A 19,427-nucleotide genomic window follows, 5' to 3' on the forward strand; every position below is an offset into this window, starting at 1 on the left:
CTGTTCTAAATAAATTCATGAGTAGCGACTGTTCTTGATATATCGTTTTTAATATTTGCGTGAGTATTATTCTAAGATCCTTGTAGCAGTGTCATCTGTGGTGGAAGCATTCAAAAGAGGTTTATATTTTGCGATGAAATATGACCTTTTGCTAATGCACTGATTATAGGTTGCATTGTCCCTGAATTTACAGAAGGGAAAATTTCTAAAGTTGGGTTGTTCGTTAGTGGCGCGAATGTTGATGTGTTCATTTAATGCTATTTTTCTGGGGTTTGTTTGTTTTTTTCTTGTTTTACTCTTAGTCGAAAAGGCTGAAACCGGTACTAACCTTTACAAAATATACTTCATGATAAAATCTTTCTAGGCTTTTCTGCCTTGTCTTATTTTCCTTATATGTGTGTGTGTGTGTGTGTGTGTGTGTGTGTGTGTGTGTATTTACGTGCGTGTGTCTGTGTTTGTCCCCCCTCCCCCACCATCGCTTGGCAACAGTTGTTGGTGTGATTACGTCCCCGTAACTTAGTGGTTCGGCAAAAGTGAACGATAGAATAAGTACTAAGCTTACAAAGAATAAGTCCGGGGATCAACTTCTTCAGCAAAATCCCTTAAGGCGGTACTCCAGTATGGCTGCGGTCAAATGACTGAAACAAGTAAAAGAATAAAAGAAGAAAGAACATGTATATATACGACGAGCTTCTTCCAGTTTCCGTGTACCAAAGACACTCAGAAGACTTTGATCGGCCCGAGGCTATCATGGAAGACACTTGTTCAAGATGTCACGCAGTGGGACTGAAACTGGAACCATGTAGTTGGTTAGCTAGCTACTTACCACTCAGCGACTCCTGCGCATGCACACACACACTCACAATTGCAGCGAGGAAGGTATTTGTAAGCCATTCAAGAACACACAAAAGCCGTTAGTTTCACTTCAACATTTAATTTTCATTTGTCAAAATATTTTCATCGCTTTGAAACCATGACCTACTGACAAAACTTGGCGATACAGACATAACAGAAGTAAATAGACACTCCATAAAACATCGTTTTATGTTAATTTTAACTTGAAATGGTTTATATTTTTTGTTAATTGACATTTCTATGTTTCGGGTTCTGTATGTGACTGTTTAATCATGCCACGTATAAAAGAAGCCTTGGAACTGTCTGACTTTCAAAGAGGGCATATTGTGGGTCAATCTGCAGGTGGACATGGGCATAAAATCGCATAAAACCATGGGATAACGCTTTCTACACTTTATTGAGTGATTATGCAATTCACCAGAGAGGGTAAGGAGGAGCCCACAACACCTCACCCATGTTGGCCAGGGCCCTCTGACAGGATCCTTCAGTTTGTTAAGAGGAGTGTTGCTAGGCCTCTGACATAGCAGAGTAAGTTTATGTCAATACCAGAACAGCTATCAAGTATCTCCACAAACTTGGCTACTATGGCAGAGCAACAAGAAGGAAGCCACATCTCTGACCAGCCAATATCAAAAGGAGAAAAGATTGGACCAGTGAGATGATGGAGAAGTCACTAGCATTTTATGACACTGTCATATTCTATGATGAGTCCAGATTTGCTGTATTTTCTGACAGTGGTCGAGTATGGGTCAGGAGAATCTGTGATCAAGAATTTGACGTAAAAATATTGCAGCCGACAATGAAACACAGTGGCTATTCTGTGATGGTCTGGGAAGCAATTTAGAGCAATGGTCAATCAGAGCTGGTGGAGTGCGAGGGAAACATAAATTCAGAAATATATGTGTGCATATTACAGAAAGGACTCCTTCCAATCTTCGCCAGTAGAGAAATGAGTAAAGAAGATTCTTTATTTATGAAAGATGGGGCTCCTTGTCATACGACTAAAAAGACTCAAGATTGGTTGGAAGAGATTGGTATTAAAAAACTTTCAACTTCCATGGCCAAGCCAGTCACCAGATATGAACCCTATTGAAAACCTCTTAGCCATAATGGACAAGATACTGTGTAAAAATAACAAGAAAGTATCCCCACAGCCAGATCTTTTGAGATTACTGCATAAAACTTGGCAAGAAATTCCTCAAGAGAATATTCGTCATCTGATCAGTAGCATGCTTAATAGGGTTCTTGCATTGAAAAATGCAAAGGGCACTGACAGCTCATTTTAACAGATATATTTACCAAAATTACAAAAAAGCATCTTGAAATACTAAAGAGTAAATTTATTCAATAAAATTGCCATTGGCTTCAACCACGGCCTCCACATGACTTCGGAATATTCTGCAACTCTTCTGGGCGGTCTCTTTGCTTAAGTTGGTAAATGCTATCATAATCCTTGCCTTCAGTACACGTTTGGTGTTACAAGGAGTTAGTTTTGTTGGTCTTTTGCTCAACTGCGCCCCACACATAATAATCAAGGGGGCTGCAATTTGGTGAGTTAAGTGGCCAGATGTTAGGGGTGATGTGGTCGCAGGCAGAAATTGTCTGACCGCCATGACTGGGTTCTCCTGCTTGTATGACATTAGAAATAGGTAAAGACAGACAGGCCGACAGACAGACAGGCAGACGGACGGACAGACAGACAGACACATAGATAGACTGATAGATGGAGAGAGAGAATGCATGTATGTACTTGTGCATATGAATTTACAAGGGTGGGCTGAAAAGTTCATAGGCTGACTATAAAGCAGTGATGCGCGAGCTGTGAAATCTTACATACATTCATTTCAACTCTACTTATTAATAACTGCGTTGTTTCTTTCCAGATGATCTGACATCTGGCTGTTCAAAGAAGACTTCAAAAGTAACTTGTAGCGACTTTACTTTCAAATGGGCAAAATTTGGCACGTAGTATTATTAAGTACCAGCAGAAAAATGGTTTAGCCCCCTACGACGTTCATGCTAACATGGTTGCTGAGTTAGGGGATGACGCTCCAGTTTTATCAACAGTGCAAAAGTGGGTAGCTGAATTTAAGACGAAGAGGGAAGGTCTTGAACATGATCCCTGCTACTGTCACCACTGAGAAAAACATTGATCGTGTTCACCACATGGTGATGAATGACAGACGACTGACAGTAAATCACAATGCTATTAGCATAACGTGAGAGAGTTGAGAATATTCTGCACAATGAACTCGTCATGACCAAAGTTTCTGCTCCGTAGGTGCCACCTCTTCTGACACCTAATCAAAAGCGCACCAGGCTGATCACATTACAGGAAAATCTGACATTGTCTGGTGCAGATCCAGCTGGTTTCCTTAAACGATTCCTAACCCATGATGAGTGTTGGCTTGATCCTTTTGAGCCACAGAAAAGAGATGATCGATGAGGTGGAAGCTTCCCTTCTAACCAGCTCCATAGAAGGCCAAGGTTGTTTCATCTGCAGGGAAGGTGATGGCCTCAGCTTTTGAGGATCAAAAAGCAATGTTTATTTGACTATCTTCAAAAGTTCAAAAGGGCTACACCATCAATGGCAAGTACTATGCCAAATTGCTGAGGCAGTTACGAAAGGCTATCAAGACCAAACGCCCAGGAAAACTGACGAAATGGGTCTTGTTTCATCTGGAGAAGGTTCCCACACACAAGTTCTTGGTTTCAATGGCTGCTGTGCGTGAATATGGCTTTGAACTGGTTGATCATCGTACTTATTCTCCTTATTTGGCCCCATCTGACTGTCATCTGTTCCCCAACATTAAAAAAAAAACCCTTTCGCTAGGAACCAGTATCGCAGTGATGATGACATCGTATCTACTGTTGATGACTTTTCTGAGTAACAGGATGAAAGCTTCTTCATCAATGGGATTCAAGCACTGCAACACCAATGGAAAAGTGTAAACCGCAAGCAGGACTATGTTGAAAAATAAACCTCATTTGGTCAAATTCCATGAGAGTATTTTGGTCAGCCTATGAACTTTTCAGCCGATCTTCGTACGTCTGTGGTGGTGGGAATCTATATGAATATTTACTCTCTATGCTTTCTATGAAAGCATTGAACTAAAAAACCAATGGTGTTGGCTTACATTATTTGTCAAAATATCATTCTCTTGCAATGGATTTTCAAAGATGAGGAGACTAAAACTTCTTTATTTAAAAAGTAGATAATGGTTTGTAACAAACAAGGGCACCTGTCTATATGTCAGTACCTTATTAATAAGTATTTGCTCAACGTATTCTACATGGAAATGTGGACGTAAAAGGAAAGGAAGAAAGTGCGCGGGCGCGGGCGCGGACGGGCGTTCGTGTGTATGCGCGCACGCGTGTTATACATACATTTTATATATCTATCTTGTACGTATGTATGTATGTATGTATGGCTTAATGTTTATGGTAATCGGCTCACGATCGTAAGGTTGTGAGTTCAATACCCAGCGACGCATTGTGTCCTTGAATCAGATATTTTATTTCACGTTGCTCCAGTTCACTCAGCCTGTAAAAATGAGTTGTACCTGTATTTAAAAAGGGGGTCGACCTTGTTACATTCTGCGTCATGCTGAATTTCTGTGAGAACTATGTTAAGGATACGCGAATCTGTAGAGTACTCAGCCACTTGCACGTTAATTTCACAAGCAAGCTGTTCCGTTGCTCGGGTCAACTGAAACACTCGTCGTTACTCCGACGGAGTACCACGCTTGTCTGTCTGTCTGTCTGTATGTATGTATGTATGTATGTATACATATATGGTGTCTCAAAAATAGTATATACACATGTTAACAGCCAATAACTCCGTTTCCATTTTTATTTAGATTTAAGACCTTTGAAATAATAACGAGAGTCAGACTAAGCATTTAAGAACTGAAAATTGTCCTAATGTGCAACTGGAAGTTTGAAAACGCAGTCGAAGTGTAAAAACAGTTTAGGAGTGAGTCTCGAACGGATCCAACGGCGCGATTTACTATCACTAGAATTAGAGATAGGTTTGAAGCAGATAGAACACTCCAGAATGTTTACAAGAAACATCCCGAAAGCTTGCGAACATCGACGAGCCCCATTAATCAATAAAGGATACTAGAAACGTAATGCCAGAGTTTTAAAAAATCTGTACGACAAACAAGCTGTGAGATAGGAATTTCAAAATCAAGAGTCCATCGCATTTTGAAGTGCTATCACTAGAAAAGTTACAATCCAAGAATAGTCTATGGACTCAATGATGATAATCCGGTCTGCAAAGTGAAGTTTTGTGAGTGTTACAAAGATGCCTTGAAGATGCACACTTTCCAATAAAGATAGTTTGGAGTGATGAGGTTGCATTAAAGTTAAATGGCTCAATTAACTGTCGCTTTTTCACCTAGTGGGGACCTGGGAATCTGCATATTTCGAAGGAACATCATATTAATTTACCAGGAAGGTATCTTCTACCAAGGCCTCAGGGGCGACCAAAGCCTTTATCTCTGTGTGTAGGTTGAGTGTGTGTGTTGTTCCCCACCACCGCTTGATAACTGGTGTTGGTTTGTTTACGTCCCTGTAACTTAGCGGTTTGGCATAAGGGAGTGGTAAAATATGTACCAGGCTTTAAATATATAAGTGCTAGGGTTGATTTGTTCAGCTAAAACCCTTTAAGACAGTGCCCTAGTATGGTTGCAATCCAATGACAGAAACATTAAAAGAATTAAAGATAATTATACTCTGAATTTCATTCATAAACTGGGCATTTATAGAATGAATCGGAAATGATTTCCTTTTTGATTTAGTAAGTTTTAGTTCGAGAAGACACGGTCTATTCTGGTGGCCCGTCCACGGTGTGTATTTGCATGTATGTAGAGGCAGTGTCAATAAAGAGTGGGACAAAAATAGAGCCTAATCCAAATTCAAACCTCAATTATTTTTTTCTTTTGTCTCTTTTCTTCTAAACTGCTTTGCCTTTATACTTTTATTTCGATCATATATAAATGTTTAGCAGTAAATTTCACTATTCTATTTATTTAGATCTTATAAATGCCTAAAGGTCTTTAAACTATATCTTCTTGTTTCCATCTTGTTTTTAAAGAAAGGTTAAGGTTTGTTTTTAAAGAAAGGTTAAGGTTTGTTTTTAAAGAAAGGTTGTCTGTTATCTTAAATTTTTCTAAGAAATGTTGTATCTTCTCAATGTCATTTTGTTGTCGATTAATCCCCTAAGTTATGTATTTTAACAATGATCAGGTTCTATCTTTTCTTTTTTTTTTCTCAATTATGTGGCACTGTATTATTGAACGTATCCTGACCTTTTTTAATCAGTGGGATGTAATTTGATGATTTTTTGACAGGCAGATCAAAATATGGTGACTCTGTAGTATTAATAGATAACCATGGAGTAAAAGTGTAAAAAATGAAAGGGACGATTTTTAAAAAAAATATTGGAGTGCAAGAAAGTTAAATCAATAGATGTCAAACGAAAATCAAAACTGTTACATAAGTTACAAATGGACTAGAACTGTATCCAGATACGTCGCTTTACATTCTGATTTCAAATCCCCTTGGAGTAGATAATAAAAAGTAGCAGTCAATTACTGCCAGCTTTAATTAACTCTATTTTTCAAAAGAGTACAGTCCATATGCCTTTGTTAAAAATCATTTCTATTTGTGGGCGGTGGTTTCCGAATCGTACACTTAGTTACGTCCCTTTACAATCTGAGTTCAAATCCCACCGGGGTCGTCCTTCGCTTTCATCGTTCTGAGGTCAATAAATAAATATTAGTCAAGTGTTAGAATCGATTTAATTGACAAAAAGTCTCCCGTAAAATATTTCACTGAATGACTGCTCCAGAAATCCCCATTAATATTACTATTATTTAAATGGAACTAAATCAAATAGGGTTGCCTTTTTTGCTTATCACCGTAGAGGTAAGAGAAAGAGAGTGGTGGGGAGTACTTTAGAATATGGGAAATTCCCATGTTATTTGGTTTAGCTTTGGATAATGTAAATAAATTAGATGAAAATGATCAGTACATCTCTATATTTTCATTATGTACGACCAAGACCTTTATCAAAGTCTTATTTAAATATATTAAGATATCCACTGAAGCACACGTAAGTCACGTTACTTTATGCTTTGACCCTCTGTTCTTTTGTGATCGCTGTCTTTGCTTTAGATTGTTGATACTAAATTTTCCCACTAATTAAAATATTTCGTATCCTTTTATGCTCTTATATTTATTTATTGTTTGTCTGTTATACTAATAAACAGTTTCGCTTGTTTGTTTCTTTATTAACTGTCCACTAACAAGCTTAGTTACGTTAACTATTTCATATTTTTCTTTTTTTAAGTGATATAAATGCACTGTTGGCGAATTTTAATATAGCTAGATTCACGTTCAACTCGTGATATTATGATAAATAATAATAGTGATAAACTTTATTGATTGTCTTTTCACATTCGACACATTATTTAATCATGAGAGTAAATTGATAAAATAATCTTGTGACTACATTGGAGCACATATTCGCATTAAATGGACTTGCATCATTTAATAGCAAACTACGTAGGTGTCTCTAATTATATATATATAAATATATATATATAGATATAGTTTGATACGAATGTATTAGATTTTTTTTCACCAACGTTAGTTTCATTTATATAATAATTGAAGATCTCTTCCATACAAATTTTGTTTTGTTTCTTATTCCTCTGTCCTCAACCCTATTTTCTTATCTGCAGATCATCATTCTGAAGAAAAATTTTAAGCTAACACTTTTTCGTAGGCGGTAAAGTTTTAATGAAAAACATTCGCCTAAACTAAAATATGCGCAGTGGACATTGGTTTTCAAATTGTTTTTATTTTCATTTTTAATTACGCTAATAATAACACATTTTCCACAACATACATATATATATTTATTTATTTACATATATATGTAGCCGTAATTATTTTCTTTTGTTATTAAACTCGGTTTAAATCTTTTGACCCATCTTGTATCCATCTGAGTATTTGAGGAAACTACATTACGTTAAATGCGCCTCATTTCTGTTATTTAAGCAGTATTGTTTCCGTATGATTTTTTCTCTACATTAATAAATGGGAGATAATTTCTCCCTCTGTACTTTAGCATATTAGCTTAATGATTTCGATCATTTAAATAAATCACTTGTAACAATATTTCAAGCGATTCTTCAGAAGACATTCTCATGAATATAATCAATCCTTTCTCTCGTGATATCTTTTTCTTTCATTTTTTTTTAAATCATAAAATTCCAAGTTATATTTACTAGTTTATATACTTTAACGCTAAAACAAATACGATTTTTCTTCGCAAAATCGCTGTTTACATATACATTATATATATTTTCTCCGAAATGTACTTGTTCATCATTTTCTACCTCTCCCCAGTAATCATTTCCTTTCGCTGATCACAAGACCTTTTTATATGAGGCGGGAAGGTGCTTCAAATAGTTGAACTGAATTTGCTCTTCTGATATATTACCGATCCTTTTTTTTTTTTTTTTTTTTTCCCTTTTCATTTCCTTTAAAAGTAAAAAAAGGAAAGTAAACCTCATTTAGCTTAGAAACTTTATAATTGTTTCAGCTCACTACTGTCTATCCATATAAATTCTAATGCGAGGCGGGGGTAGGGACTTTATGTAAGCATACTTTCTATTCAAATCTCCACATTTATTTTTAAAATGATGACCACATGTTTCAAGTCCAAATTCTTCGGACAACATGCTCTATCGTAAGAATGAATTACCTCAGCAAAGAAGTCTAATCTAAAGTAGCATATCAAATAACTCATGTTTACATGAGTGTAAAATAGGTGTAAACTAATTCATGTTTACATTGTATAGGTGTACTTAAAAAAAATTCCCGCATAATAATTTTTTAAGAATGGTACTAACAATTTACTTTTTTCAAAAAAACAAAATTAGAATTTGTCGTTATTCTTCTCCTCTATCGAACAACACACTGAAATACAAAATATTATTACGGACAACTGCCAAATCAATTCCTAATACTCTATCTCAGTCATAAAACCTCTTCACCCGTCGCTTAACTACCTTTGCCCGATGACGTTAATAAAAAATCTTCGGCGATTTACCAGCGAAGCTAGTCTCCAGCTCTACCCTGTTCGAAGATATATGCCTAGTAGCCATACTGCATGCATCGCTTGCTTTCCTCGGTCCTCATTGCGGTACTCGACGGCTAGAATTCTGCCTCCCACTTTTAGTTGTCAGCGACTGCGGAGTACGAAAGCAGGTCATCCTGTGGGATTGTTTACCTTCACGGTGGTCCAATCTGGTGGGATCCAAGTCGGAAGGTAGCACCATTGTCTAGCTTAGCACCAGTCTGGGAATGCCTAGAACAGTTGAAGGCCGTTGAGTCAGACATTGTTCCGTGAATCGCGTGGAGCAAGCCAACTGTGCACGACCGTGTTGATTTTGTGCAAATGCTCCGTATGTCAGTTTCCTTGCTTCTCTCTCTCTCTCTCTCTCTCTCTCTCTCTCTCTCTCTCTCTCTCTCTCTCTCTCTCTCCTGCGTTGGTATGGTTTGAAACATTTAACGTCCGTGTTCCACACTAGCATAAGTTGGACGATTTGACTGGATCCAGTGGCCCCAAGGACTGAATCATGTTCCTGTCTCTACTTTGGCACGGTTTCTTAGGCTGGATGCCCTTCCTAATACTAACCACTCTACAGTGTATACTGGTTGCTTTTCATGTGCAACCTTCATTAGTAAGACTGCCATGCAGTTTGCAAGATTATGAGCCCCGAGGAACGACTTTATGCAAGGAGATTGGTATTAATAAAAGTATACAGGAGCTGGTTGGGAAGAGAGAGACAGGTGTTGTGCATGCAAAAGGTAAGAGACGTGGTGGTGAAAAGGGAGATCAGTGGGGTGTGTGACCAATGAAAGTATGGGTGAAGAGAACAATATTGATAGATGAAGAGTGGATAACAAGTGAATTGGTGCTGGGTAGTAAAAGAAGTAAGTGGTGTCAAGGAAGAGATGCTGTTAAAGGATGTAATGGGTGATGGGGATGTCTTGAAGAGAAGGAAATTGATGAAGGAAGGGCTCAGATGTGCATGCATATATTATATATATATATGTACACATACACATGCGCACAGCTCTACCAGAACTCAGTTTCACCTAGATGGGCATGTCTTCTTGAGAACCATTTATTGCTAGTCATCCTGGTCCTTTGTGATCACCTCCATGAGGTTCGTATGGTGCTTTTTACATGCCACCGGTGCAGGAGCCAGCATTGACCATGTTCGGATAGTGCTTTTTACATGCCATTGGCACAGGAGCCAGCTAGGGGTCACTGGCCCCAGCTACAGCAAATAAATTTGCATTTACCAGCAACATTTCTTCCATAGCTAAGTTTATTTGGGAGTATTTTACTTTCCCTATGGAAATTTGGAGAGCAATACAGAGAATGAAATTAAAGAAACGAACACATTTGGATCATCTTATTCCTGCCGATATAAAAAAGGATTTTATTATTATTATAGGGTGAAAGAGCAGTGCATGCCATCAAAGTGATACTGGGGTAAAATATATGAAGCCCATTATACCCATCGTGACTACCTGTCTGATCAGGGTATACCAGGCACATGCATCACAACCATATGTGCACGACATGGTGAGCTCATATCAAGATAAACAGCGCATGACCTTGCAGGTGGGGCCCAGTTAGAATTTTCTTCAGGTCGAGTAGCCCCATCCCACTCAAAAGGTCCCTGAATAATGTTTGTTTAAGGATGTTGAGCAAAACACCCATGTTTCCAAAGGTGAATTATCCAAACCCAAAGAATTCCTCTCAACACAGGCTTTGATGCTCCCCCAGTACTTCTACTCATGATCAGAGATGCACATATCGTCAGCCACCAAGGGACATGCTCAACTGGTTAAGGTCAAGCAACTGACAAGCAAATCTGTGGTATTGAGCAGAATATTTGCTATAGCCCATCTTTTATACCATTTGTTATTATTATTATTATTATTATTATTATTTGGCAGCAAGCTAGCAGAATAGTTAGCACACCGGGCAAATGCTTAGCAGCATTTCACCCATCTTTAACATTCTGAGTTCAAATTCCACCAAGATTGACTTTGCCTTTCATCCTTTCAGGGTCGATAAAATAATTACCAGTTGAACACTGGAGTCAATGTAATTGACTCATCCCCTCCCACCAAAATTGCTGCCCTTGTGGCAAAATTTGAAACCATTATTATTTTATTTGTTAGTTTGACATCTAGTCTTCCATGTTAGCATGGGTGAGGTGGTTATATGTTACTGAAGCATTGTTTTACAGCCATTTACCCTTCCCATTGTTAACCCTTAGCCATCTTTCAAGTAAAGGAGTTTATGCCTATTTTTAGATGTGCAGAGCTACCAGATGATTTGTTGAAATGGAAATGTCCCAAATGTCACCATACCTAACCCAGTAATCTTCGTCTGAAGCACAGAATGTAAAACATTTAAACAGACGTACATGCACAAGCATACATACACACACACACTCACACAAATGCACACTGACACACAATAACATATATCTCTATGGACTTTTACAGTTTCCATCTACCAAATTCACTCACAAAGCATTGGGCAGCTTCAGACTATAGTAGAAAAGTGAACTTTTTAACCACATAGCCATGGCTGCATCTATAAGTTTTGAGTTGATCTTTATCTCATTACCACTGTTTTTATCTCTTTGCAGTACCATCCAATCACTCCCACCCTCTAGTCTAAAAAATGACTAGTCATGTAACTCATCAACAGCAGGATCCCTATTCTACTCTGGTCTCTCCTCTCATGCTTTCACCATTCGATTCCTGGCATAAAGCCACTCCACTTGAGGCTCATAGTCTTGCAAGCTGCATGACAACCTTATGAAAAATGCATCCAGAACACACTGTAAAGTAGAAGGGCATCCAACCATTGAAATTATGTCAAAGCAGACACTGGAGCACAATCCAGCCCTTGGACCCCTTGGTTTCTATCAAACTGTCCAACCTATGCCAGCATGGAACATGGACATTAAAAGATGATGATAGTGATATAAGTTTGTATTTATTATGTGTTTTTTCAAGTGATGAGTGGCTAAAAACCAAGTCAGTTGTTTTTATATCCTGTTGTGAGTATTATTATATATCAGTGGTCAAAACTTTCAACAACCAGTCTGTCTAACTGTAAGTGGGGGACCATATGGGACTACAATTAACTGTTGAAACTATATGTAACACAGTAAAATTGATGAGCTTTTCATTTCCTTGAATTCTAAAATTAATACCTCCTGTAGGTGTAGTTTTGATAAAGATAGGTATTTTGAGGACTGATTTGCTGCAGATACATTCATTAAGTGAAGTCGCTTTCTTATTCAAGTGTTTTATATATATGTGTGTGTGTGTGTGTGTGTTTATCTCGTGTTCCTTTCTGTTGAAGAGTGTAGGCTCAAAACGTAAAAGACTTTCTCACCTTCCCGAGTGTTAAACTAATATTCCTGTTTGTTGTTTATACACCTGTCTTCGTCTTTTGTTTTTCTGTAAATTTCAACTATATATATATATATATATATATATATATATATATATATGAATGTAGTGTTTCTATAATCCAATCAATCATGAGATTCGTCATCATCATAAGTCCACATTTCTTTGCTTCATTGGTCCGACAGAATTTATTGTGGCAGATTTCCTTCCTATCACCAATCCTCACCTGTAAGGTAATATTTCCCCTTGGCCAAACATGCTTTGATGGAAGATTGGAAATGAAGGACACTGCTTTCTATGGTGGTGACATTCATTTACAACTATCACATGATTTCAAGGCAAGAAGACAGTGACACACAGGAACACACACATACAATTGACTTCTTCCAGTTTCCATCTACCTATCTACTCACAAGGCTCAACTATAACCCTCACTCACATAGCAAAGGGCTATAGTTGAAGACACTGGCCTAAGGTGTCACGCAATAGGACTGAACTAGAGACCATGTAGTTGGGAAGCAATCTTCTTACCACACAGCCATGCTTGTGCTGTTTGACTGTCATTATTTCAAATGATACAAACTCATTAGTTTCACTGAGTCTTAATTTCAATTTAAGATATTGCAGGCATGGTTAATAAGTTTGCTTCACAAATATGTGGTCCTGGGTTCAATCCCACTTCATTTTACTTTTGTCTTAATGTCTTCTAACAAAGATCTAGTAATAGCTTTAATGCATGAGATTTGAGTTTAGAAAGCTACAAAACTGTTGTGTTGACTTATATATAACATAATGAAGCTAAATATTTGATTACATTATATACTATGTTGATTTGTATGCTGGAAAACACAGTGTCCAAATTTCAGACATAATCATAAGTATTCTTATTTTCAGACATGGTATATCTGGGATTACATTATCTGAAGCACCCATTCTTTCTATTTATTTATTTATTTATTTGATTACATGGTGTAACTTGATGAATATTTGGTTGTTATTTTTAGCAGATTTTTAGCAATTATGTGGAGATTCCCTTGCTAGCCAAAACCATATAATATGAATGGATAATGTGTCTGAAAACCATGCCACAGAATGGTAATGAAAGATGCAATGGGCAAAGCTTAGACTAATGCGAAAAGAAAAAGTAGAAAATGGAAGAAAAGATAACAGAAAAAAGAGGGGGAAATAGAAAGAAAATTCACAGCAACAATGCTCTTCTCAGTACGTGTGATATACTAGTCAAAACAATCTTTTGCACTTCTTGCCTGGATGGTAAACCAGAGATCATTCTCAAATAATATTCAGTTCCTTTTTTTCATCATTCCAAGTGCTCCCTACAATCACTGGTATTGTAATCATCTTGAGATACTCCACTTTTTCTGAGTACAATGAGCAAGTTTTTATATTTTCTGAACTTGTCAAATTCTTTTGCTGAGATATTATAATCACAAGGAATGCTCATGTTGATCAATAAACAAACTTCATTGTTTTGGTCTTTCACAACAATGTCCAGTTTATTAGCTTTGATGGTCCAGTCTGTATGTACTGGAAAGCTTCAAAGAATCGTTACATTTTCTTCCTCAGTTACAGCTCCAGGATGGTGCTTATACCATTTGTCAGCAGTTTTGGTTTTATTATTATTATTATTATTATTATTATTATTAAGGCAGCAAGCTGGCAGAATCGTTAGAATGCCAGGCAGAGTGCTTAACGGTATTTTATCCATCATCACATTCTGAGTTCAAATTCCGCCAAGGTCAACTTTGCCTTTCATCCTTACAGGGTTGATAAATTAAGTACCAATTGAGCACTGAGATCAATGTAATTGACCAGTCCCCTCCCCACAAATTTCAGACCCTGTACCTATAGCAGAAAGGATTATTATTATCGAGTGAGAGAGCAGCGCATACCACCAAAGTGACACTGGGGTGCAAATATACGAAGCTCAATATTACCATCATGAATACCCATCTGATAAGGGTACATCAAGCACATGCATCACAACCATATGTGCACGACATGGTGATCTCATGTCAAGATAAACAGTGCATGACCTTGCAGATGGGGCCCAGTTAGAATTTTCTTCAGGTTGAGTAGCCAATCCTGCTCAAAATGATGAACAAAACACCCATGCTTCCAGAGGTGAATTATTCAAACCCCAAATAATTCCTTTCAATACATGGTTATGATGTTCCCCAACTACTTCTGCTCATGATCAGAGATGCACATATCATCAGCCACTAAGGGACATGTTCAACTAGTTAAGGTCAAGCAAATCTGGTATTGAGCAGAATATTTGCTGTAGCCCATCTTTTATACCATTATCTCTTTATCACAGGTTTGGTTGGAACTCCTGGAGTCTTGTATGTGTAGTGGGCTTACTACCTGCAACCTATGGTAAAATACCATTCATTCTTTTGAGCTAATACTTTCCTGATTATTCTGGCAGTGCCAAGAGGGAAACCCTTTTGTAACAGTTCTACTGGGCATTCTATTCCAATTTCCTTTATATTCCTCTTGATGCCTTCTGATACTGTTACCAAGGACCCAACAATAATTGGCACTATCTTCACCTTCTTCATTTTCTATAGCCAGGCTATTTTGTACTTAAGAAGGTTATATGACTATTCGTGGGTCAAAGGGGCATGCAACGTCAACTATATAGCATATGTGGTGCACCTTGTCCACCACCACTAGGTCCATTATTATCATTATTATCACCATCATCATCATCACCATTATTATTAATCTGATTATTTACATTGTTTATTTTCAGTTGTGCTATGGACTATAAAATACTGTTAGATTGCTGAAGTTTATTGAAGGTAATGTATTAAAACTATTTCTTTTAATGCTTTAAAACTCACTAAATATCGTTTGAAATTATGTGTGTTTATCATAATTTAAATAGTCTGTTTGCATATCCTTTAATGAATGATTTCAACAAGTATGGAAGAAGAGTAGAGAGTGTAGGAAAGTGCTATTTCTAGATATGTTGCTAGAGGCAACAGGATGAGGTCAGAATAAATTGCTGCTGAAGAGGAAGTCCAATGTTTATGATGCTGTTATTTGTATTGTAATATGAGATCACCATAGGAGATCATCAGTGGTTATCATGCCTTACATTTGTAGCAACTTTTAAGGTTGTAGTTGCATGTTGCCCTTGGCTAGAGTTTGAGGTATTTGACTGTTTCTTTGATGTGTACAATGGTTGTGTCTTAATGTTGTGAGGTTTTTGTTCATGAAGGTTGTACAAGTATGGTTTAAGATATCCAGGTTACAGGCGGATGATGCTTCACGCTTGTGTACAGGGCATGAAGTGCTTGATGCTTGTGTGCAGGACATTAGGAATGGCATCATCTATGAATGAGTGGACAGTGCTGGAGATGATGGCCAGAAGATCATAATTGTCCCTGAGAAAGAGTGTAAAGAGCATAACTGATACTTGGTGTGCTCAAGAAATGGTTGAAAGCATCAGAGATAGTCCCATTAGCACATAATTATTTCAACTCTACAAAGAACAGTCATGGACAAACTGCAGCCTGTAAGACTTTTTGAATAGCACACTTATTTTTTTTTTTAGTAGTATAGTATACCTGATGTAGTATACCTTTTAGTAGTATAGTATACCTAGCTTCACTATCAGAACTAGAGGAGAAGTTTCAGGTGTGGAAGCAAGGTCTAGAATTGAAGGGCCTTAGAGTCAACCTAGCTAAAACCAAAATCTTAATAAGTAGGAAGGTAGATAAAACACAAACCCCTTCAGGTAGATGGCCCTGCTCAGTATGTAGAAAAGGAGTAGGTAGTAACTCTATAAGATGTACCCGGTGCAAGCTATGGACACATAAGAGGTGCAGCAACATCAAAGGCAGGTTAACTAGCAAGTTAGTTTTTGTTTGTGGCAGATGTTCAGGTGCAATAAAGACTGTAAACAAACAGGAAACAACTTCTATCTCATTCCAGGGTGAAAAACTAGAGGTAGTCGATAGCTTCCGCTATCTGGGCGACCAAGTTAGTAGTGGGGGTGGGTGCGCTGAAAGTGTAGCTGCTAGAATAAGAATAGCCTGGGCAAAGTTTAGAGAGCTCTTACCCCTGCTGGCGACAAAGGGACTCTCACTCAGAGTAAAAGGCAGACTGTATGACGCATGCGTACGAACAGCCATGCTACATGGCAGTGAAACATGGGCTGTAACTGCTGAGGACATACGTAAGCTCGCAAGGAATGAAGCCAGTATGCTCTGTTGGATGTGTAATGTCAATGTGAATACCCGTCAGAGTGTAAGTATCTTGAGAGAAAAGCTGAACATTAGAAGCATCAGTTGTGGTGTGCAAGAGAGACGATTGCGCTGGTATGGACATGTGGTGAGAATGGATGAGGATAGCTGCGTGAAAAAGTGCCACTCCCTAACAGTTGAGGGAACCCGTGGAAGAGGTAGGCCCAGGAAGACCTGGGCTGAGGTAGTGAGGCAAGACCTTCGTACATTGGGCCTCACCGAGGCGATGACTACTGACCAAGACCTTTGGAAATGTGCTGTGCGTGAGAAGACCCGGCAAGCCAAGTAAGATCGTTGCCAGTGCCCCTGGACTGGCCTGTGCGGGTGGCACATAAAAGACACCATTTCGAGCGTGGCCGTTTTCGTGCGGGGTGACACGTAAAAGCACCCACTACACTCTCTGAGTGGTTGGCGTTAGGAAGGGCATCCAGCTGTAGAAACTCTGCCAAATTAGATTGGAGCCTGGTGTTGCCATCCGGTTTCACCAGTCCTCAGTCAAATCGTCCAACCCATGCTAGCATGGAAAGTGGACGTTAAACGATGATGATGATGACAAGCCATGCTTCATGTGGTTCACTTCTTGAAAAAGGTTGGCCATGCCTAACCAAGAACTTGGCTCCAAAACATCAAACTTAAAGTGCCACCTACCGAATCAACTGTCTTTCTTACCAAGAAACTTAGTATTTAAACAATACACTAGATTCATCATGGACTGTTGGTCCTGCCTGGACACCAAATCTATATAACAAATTATAAAAAACACAACACTTCACTTCACATCATTATATGTTGCACGCAGCCCATATTCATAAACCACTTTTCATAACAAACACCTACTGTCATAGCTCTCTAAATAATGATTTGTTACTTGGACACACAGACTTGAGTGTTGGAAAAGGGAACAATTGATTATATCAACTCCAGTACTTGACTGGTAATTTATTTTATTAATCCCAGAAAGGTTTGAACTCAGAACATAGAATACCATATCTAAATCCCACAAATCATTTGCCTGTTGTTCTAATGTTTCTGCCACTTTGCTTTGCTCATAATGATTTCTAATTTGGGTGCAAGTTCAGCAATTTCATAGGGAATGGGTGTCAAATCAATCTCAGTACTTGACTGGTCTTCTGTTTTATTGGCTATAGAAGGATGGAAAGTAAACTTAACTTCAAGAGGTTTTAAACTCAGTATGTTGGGGCTGGACCAAACTTTTTGCCTGACACTTTAATGACTGCCTATCTACTGCCTTTGGTCTGTAAATAATTATTTCTACTCTAGGCACAAGGCCTTGAAAATTTGGTGGGCAGGGAGCTAGTCGATTATATCAACTCCAGTGCATAACTGGTACTTATTTCATTGACCTCGAAAGGATGAAAGGCAAAGTCAACCTCGGCAGAATTTGAACTCAAAACATAGCGGCAGATGAAATACCACTAAGCATTTTGCCCAGTGTGCTAATGATTCTGCCAGCTTGCTGCCTTCCTTTGGTTTGTAAATAATAACTCTTCTTTATCAGGGCTGACATGGTGCCAAAATAATCTTATTGCCAAATTAAAGTAAAAGTCTCTACAAAGTTGATCAGCCTGTTAAAAATAGCAGCTAATTCTCTAGCAAATCACACCCCACTGTCTGAAACAAAAAAAAAATGAAGACAAGATGGTCATAGTTAGAATGCCTTTGGCCATATGTTTGCTCAGTTAGGGCTGACCTGTGGCTGAATGACAACATCATCATCATCATCACTTATTCTTTTTATGTTTAAACCAGCCATATCTGGCCCAAATATACTATATGTTTTACATTCCAACTGGCCACATCTAGCCTCTCACATCTAACCTACATTGACATTCTAAAGATAAACAATCACATCATTGAAACCCCAAAGCTGTAAGATAATGCATAATTAATGCAAAACAATTTGAGTGAAAAAGCATTACATTTAACAGTAACCTGAACACATAAGGGTTAATGTCTATGTCCCACACTGGCATGAGTTGGATAGTTGGACAAGATTCAATGCGTCCAATGACTGCTTCATGCTCCAGTGTCTGCTTTGACATGGTTTCTATGTCTGGGTGCTTTCCTCATGTCACCAGTAATAGCTAGGCCTATGAAACCTGAGCAGAAGGTTTCATAGCAGATAAAGGTTAAGGGGTGAGGCAGAGTAGTTTCTTGTAGGGGAGGTACAGGGCTACTCACATTTAGGAAAGAGAGAGAAATAAAATCATTAGTAGCTGTGAAGTGGTGATGAGGTGTCCAGGTGGCACCTCAAGAAACAAGGTGAGCAGAAATGAGTGCAAACAGAGAAACTAGGAGTGGATGGGGGTTTGTGAGAGTATATGGGTAAGGGGAAGTAGGCAATGTCTAATAATTGGATAGGGTTGAAGAGCAGATGTAGGAGAGGTTGAGGAATGTAGTAAGAGAGTAACAGGACAGTGATGATTGTGTGGTTGACATGGGGAGGATAACAGAGAGAATCAGACAAAATGCATGATGATGGAGTTCAGTGACCCAGTTTTTGTTACGATGTAATTTTGAACAGAAATTCCTGTTAATCATAGTGTCATTAAGCAAAACTGAGAAAATAAACTTTTACTCTTTTACTTGTTTCAGTCATTTTTGACTGCGGCCATGCTGGAGCACCGCCTTTAGTCGAGAAAATCAACCCCAGGACTTATTCTTTGGAAGCCTAGTACTTATTCTATCGGTCTCATTTTGCCGAACCGCTAAGTTACGGGGACATAAACACACCAGCATCGGTTG

At 38.3% G+C, this 19,427-nt stretch overlaps 1 protein-coding gene across 2 annotated transcripts in view; it reads left to right on the forward strand.

Moving 5' to 3' along the window:
• The window catches only part of LOC106868125 (uncharacterized), a 48,224-nt gene that overhangs the window by 20,652 nt on the left and 8,145 nt on the right, over positions 1–19,427 (forward strand). Inside the window, exons 1-2 of one of the 2 annotated variants that reach the window (XM_014913256.3) lie at positions 6,778–6,976; positions 15,164–15,212. The gene's annotated coding sequence lies outside the window, so the exon portion shown is untranslated. Of the gene's footprint in view, positions 1–6,777; positions 6,977–15,163; positions 15,213–19,427 lie in introns of those variants that run through there. The other variant, XM_014913257.3, reaches the window with a different exon arrangement.

The sequence above is a fragment of the Octopus bimaculoides genome, chromosome 4 (genome assembly GCF_046866305.1).
Source record: "Octopus bimaculoides isolate indiv1 chromosome 4, ASM4686630v1, whole genome shotgun sequence".
Classification (NCBI taxonomy): domain Eukaryota; kingdom Metazoa; phylum Mollusca; class Cephalopoda; order Octopoda; family Octopodidae; genus Octopus; species Octopus bimaculoides.